Source organism: Schistocerca piceifrons, chromosome 1, assembly GCF_021461385.2.
Source record: "Schistocerca piceifrons isolate TAMUIC-IGC-003096 chromosome 1, iqSchPice1.1, whole genome shotgun sequence".
Classification (NCBI taxonomy): Eukaryota; Metazoa; Arthropoda; class Insecta; order Orthoptera; family Acrididae; genus Schistocerca; species Schistocerca piceifrons.
In genome coordinates, this window is record NC_060138.1 from 800,044,857 (window position 1) to 800,050,856 (window position 6,000).

Genomic DNA, 6,000 nt, shown 5'->3' on the forward strand with positions numbered 1-6,000 from the left:
TTTTTATCGTAACACCTGGTCGGTCTGCGGGATGGAGCATGGTAGCAATGTGAGCAACACTGGAAAATTTTTCTCTTGTGTGATTTTTTTTTTCCTTTTAACTCTCTTAACGGCTACGTGCATATGTAAAGTTTTTGTCCATGTCTATGGCGAAGTACCATTCGAATTACATTAGTATCATTGGCCTCTTTGTATAGTTAATGTTAAAATCGGTTCTTCAGTTTTTGATGTTAAGGTACCGTAGTAATATTATGCATCTACAGATGTGAATTGACTGTTACACCACATTATATAAATGTAAGCCGCTTCATATCAATAATTTTGTATAAAACTTCAGTGTTCTTGCTCCTGAAGAGAATGGGGAGAATTATCTCTTCATCTGACATAAAACATCAGATGGCTGTTTACTTAGTATCGTATGCACTTGCATTCCGTTGATCATAGTAAATTATCTAAAAAGAGGAATCTTTATTTCATAATGCGTTAAAGTTTGTCCCAATTTCTTTTTTGAGTAGAGTAGGTGAAGAATAAATACTTCTTTGCATATCTGAGAGTTGTTATCGATCTCAGTTATCTTAACGTTTCTCACATGTACGATATATGCTGGGTATTTCCTGATTTTACTTGACTTTTCTAAGTCCATTTTTGCGAGAAATTAGGTATATTTTGTCGTCAACTAATTAAATGTTTTAAGGGGAGACGGTGTCAGAAATAATGAAAAATTTACAAATTATTTTTGTTTGCTTATTTGATAGTAAATATGCCGGCCGGTGTGGCCGTGCGGTTCTAAGCGCTTCAGTTTGGAACCGCGTGACCGCTATGGTTGCAGGTTCGAATCCTGTCTTGGGCATGTGTGTGATGTCCTTAGGTTAGTTAGGTTTAAGTAGTTCTAAGTTCTAGGGGACTGATGACCTCCGATGTTAAGTCCCATAGTGCTCAGAGCCATTTTTGATAGTAAATATAACTGAGATTATTATCCCAATTTTTTTCCTTGAATTTAGAACTACAATGGGCACAAAAATATTAAAATCCTAAGCAGCGTAATGCGTCAAGCCTGCTTTTCAATGTACCAAATGGAGGAAAAATTTTATTGCAGAATTTGGCCTGTGAACCTAGAAAATATAGCTTTAGAAGGCTGTGATTTTTTGTTTACATAACAGCAGTGTTGTAAAGAAGGCCATGGAGCCATTTTCTGGTTCAATCAGTGTGGTATAGAAGGCTGTGGAGTGTTGTAAACAAGTTTTGTGCTGTTCAGTGGAATTTGAGTGACACTTGATTTATTGTGCCATTCTTTGTGAAAGGTTAAATCTGTTGATCCCTTTTTACAATGCCTAGGCCTGGTAAAGTATTTAAAAAAATATAGTAAGTCCCATATTTCCAATATAAAGCGAAAAACTGACATTGAGGTTAGGGTCAGGCCTGCAGGTGCAAACATTAGCTTGTGTCCAAGTGCATCTAAAATAAAGCTTGGAACAGGGATTGTGTCAGAAGAAACAATTCGTGACAGAAATACAGGTTTCCGAATTGTGGATCTGGAAATGGAGGCAGAAGCACTTAGAAAAGCCTGCAAGTGCTCTGTTTGTGGAGGAAATGTGGATTTGGTTTATGATGGAAAGAGAGAAGGTCTGGTTTGCACATTGCACATTTTGTGTCAAAACTGTGATGCTGACAGACCATTTAAGACATCAAAGGTCAGTAATTGAATCTATGAAGCTAATATGAGATTTGCTTATGGACTAAGATGTATAAGGATTGGAAGAGATGGTGGGAACCTTTTATATGGTATTTTGAACATGCCTGGTCCTCCCCTAAAATTTTCTGCAGTGTCGACACTGGAAAAGTATTAGATTTAGAGGTGATGTCTAAATATTGTTCTGCATGTTCCTTGCACAAGAAATATATTGATGCAGGTAAAGAAACAGAATGGCAAGAAGCTCATAAAGCTGTTTGTAGCAGACGTTATGCAGGCTCCAGTGGTGGGATGGAAGCTGCAGGTATGACATTCATTTTCCATAGATCTTTGCAAACGTACAGTATTTAGGAGATGGAGACTCTAGTGCTTCCAAGAATGTAGTTGAAAGTCAGCCCTATGGAAAAAATTGCACTATTGAGAAACTGGAGTGCTTAGGCCATATTCAGAAGAGGATGGGTGCTCGACTTTGAATACCTGTTGCAGACAATAAAGGCAAGCTACTAGAGGATGGGAAGCCACTGGGAGGTAAAAACAGACTAACAAAGAAGAGAAATGACAGCCTACTAGTCTATTATGGTGCTGCAATTAGAAGTAACCTCACAAGATTGGACAGTATGAGGAAAGCAGTATGGGTCATTTGGTTTCATTACTTGTTGACAGACACTACACCTCAACATGGCCTCTGTTCTAATGAATGGTGCAAATTTTTGAAAAGTAAGGAAAGTGGGGAAGCTTATACCCATAAAAATAACCTTCCTTATGAAGTTTCAATGGCCATTAAATCAACTTTTAGAGCACTGGCTTCACCAGAACTGCTAGAAAAATGTCTGCATGGGAAAACACAGAACCCAAATGAAAGTTTCAATGCTCTTATTTGGAAAAGATGTGCAAGCACTGTGTTTGTTTCCAATTTGATGGTGAAGATTTCTGCTTTGGGAGCTGCAGCAGTGTTTAATGATGAGAATGTGGCAAGACTTCACATCCTCAGCAAAGTTGGGCTTTACACCTGGAGTCTTCGCTGAGCAGATACTGCAGATCGTCAATAAGCAAAGAATCGCGAAGGCGGAGACTTCAGTCCAGAACATACAAAAAATTGCTAGGCAAAGAAGCAGAGAAGGTAAAAGAGCTGTGGAGGATGATGTGGAAGAAATGGAATATAGATATGGGCAGTTTTAGCTAAGGTATGATAGATTGATTTTTTTTTTTTTTTTTTTTTTTTTACATTTCATCCAAACTAAAATGATTTTTCTGCAACTTAAGATTTTCTGCTTTCAGGAACACATATATCGGAAACTACTGGCAGGACTGCAATGAAATTTGGCACACCTATTCTTTTACTTTGAAGCAATATTTAAGTGGAACAAAATTTTAATTGAGATATTACACACAGTTTTGTGGTTGATAACATATTGAAAAATTTTCTTGTAAAAAATGTTCGAATCCAAAATATCACAGAAAATAATAGCATTAATTTACCAAAAATTTACTGCAGTTAATTGTACACCTATTAGTGTAGATTATTTTAGCATTATAAAAATTTGCCAACTTTGCCTCGAAATTATGAAAAAGTGTACCTTAAAATAAAAATGCAATAAAAAATTCAAAATTATCTTATTGCATTAGATTGTTATTAAAAATTCTGAATTTTTAAAAAATAATATTAGATCTCTATACATAAGTGTGCAAAATTTCAATGAAATTGAACAAAAAATGGCAAAGATATGGATTTACGAAAATATCAGTGCAAGCCTGCCATCGTCTCGCCTTAAACCATTTCTCTCTCACGTAAGTCAAGCTATTCTCACTAAGTACGCTTCCTACTATAGTAAATACGTGCTCAATGTTTGAAGCTAATCGTCCTTGACATGAATGCAATACATTCTTGCAGTAACCCAGTACAGATCGTATAAGGCATTTATAATATCCTCTTCTGTAAACAAATTGTAGATTTTCGAACTGATTTTACACTCGGGTGAAGTATGCATAAATTCATTATCACATTTAGCACATAAATCGGATGTATCGATTTACTCAGTAATGTCCAAGTCTGTCTTCTATCCAAAGGTTAAAAATAACATTGTGTGTAATAAATTATTTCTAAGACCTTATTGGGCCAATATTTGGGATTCTCAGTATTTTACTTTATGTAGCAATTTATTTCGGAAAAATTAACTCTAGGAAGACTGCTGAGTCGATGTCTTTGTTTAATAGCGACATTTTCCTTGCTTTCTTCATAAGGTTATTTTATTCTTGTGACTTCAGCGTTTTTCCTTACCAGCGTGAAATCCAGGAAGAAGAGGGAACAGTTGTACTGGTATTCGGTTCACCGTTACTCTTAATTGAAATTTCCACACTCAGTGTTAATTCTTTATTTTCTAGAGGTCTTTTTAAGTGGGTAGCACTTCAACATATATTAAGTTACATGATTATTAGCACACTCATGCTAACAGACATTCTAACACACAAGGTGCATAAAATTTTATTTCTTTGGAAATAATTTTATTTATTAGTCTACACCAATGTTATCTTTTTCAAAAAAATCCCATTCTGTATTATACACTTTTCCAATCTCCGAAGCACTTCTGGGACTGTACTTTGGGATAGCTAAAGCTCTCTCAGAGATGCGTTTTTAATCTAATTTATGTTTGTGAAACGATGGTTCTTTAAGATTTTCTTCAGTTTTGCGAATAGAAAAAGTCACGTGGTGCCAAGTCTGGCGAGCACGCACGATAAACAAGCTCCCCACCAGGCCGTGGAGGCCCAAGAGGTCTCTACTAGCGGCCGTGTCACACTCTGCCGTGCGGCGTTTTGTGGATGCCGTACGGAGGATCACGTGGTCAGCTCGCCGCTCACCAGGCCGCTTAGCAGACTTTCCAGGGTTTGAGGGTTTGTGATCCAGAATGCTTGTGTTGGGACGATTGAACCTCAGTTTAGACGTCATATTCGTAAACCTATGTTTCGTCGCATGTTATGATACGTTTCAGTAGTTTTGTATCATTGCTGACTTCATCGATTGGTGTTGTGCGTCCAAGGTGTTCATCATATTCAACGTCTTTACTGCCTCCATAGACACGATTCATAACATACTCAACAAAAGCAATATTTAACATTCTTAAAACTTTACTGCTGTTTGTTCCGTTGTTATAGCAAGATTTATACAAATTCTCAGATCGAATTTTACACAAAATAAGTAATCGCTAGTACTAGGAATCAGAGGTAAGGTAACCTTTTTGACAGTTGACAATATACTAAATACTCGATATGGTTAACACTATACATGCACTATTCAGACATGTTCATCAACACAATAACGAAAAAAATTGCGCGAATCAGACTAATCCATCAAGATAAATTAAGTAATTCTCCCTACTTTTTGAGCACATCTTGCACACCTTGTTGAATTATTGTTGCTTTATTATTGACCAGATTTTGTAAATTAAAAAATGAGGCAAGAAAAACATTTTAATCAAATGGAAATGTATTCTGAAGGATGTCGGTGGAGCATTTGTAAAACAAGTCTGATACAGTTCGGGAGCAATTGGTGGTGCATTGTCTTGCTAAATTTACAGGTCGCTCGCGATGTACTGTTGGCGATCAAACTCTTCGCAAAACGGAGCAATCGCCTCCCATATTTTTCTCTGTGCTCGCACCCTGCTATCACCATGTAAGGTATGGATATCATATACGGTAGTTCATCAGTGCAACCAACTTTTTCCCATGCTCCGGGTGTCAAAACGCAATATTGTCGCTCCCCGTGATAATGTCTGTGCCCTGTGGTGTGGGGTTAGGAGAGGAGATGGCTCCAGGTGGTAGGGCTGCTTACCAGTGGATGTTGTCCTACACTGAATGGACCATTGATCTGGAGCAGTGCAGCCTGACTGAGTATTGCTAAAACTGCAGTAGCTGATGGCTGTCCCTGTCGCCAATACGTTATGGCCCATGGCGACTGGCTGAAGGCGGTAGCGGTTTTCCTCAAATGGTACTTGAGCTACACCCAAAACATTGGGTTAGTGGGAAGCCCGCTGCCTCCTGCACCATCTCGGAGATGGAGTGTATAGTGCATCAGGCTCCCACAATCTAGACGCCAGCACGCTAGCACATATCGCACGTCTAACCTACCTGACAACATCCCAGTTATGTAATTCGCTGAACTATTCCATTCGTCCTGCTGAGATGAGTGTTTCCTCTCTGTGGAATGGTATAGATCTCTAATTTAGTTGTTCAGGAATTTATGAGAGGATATATTAATCGGAATACAGCTTCTCAATACTTATAAAAGTACCACATTGTGCATGTCGACCAACTAC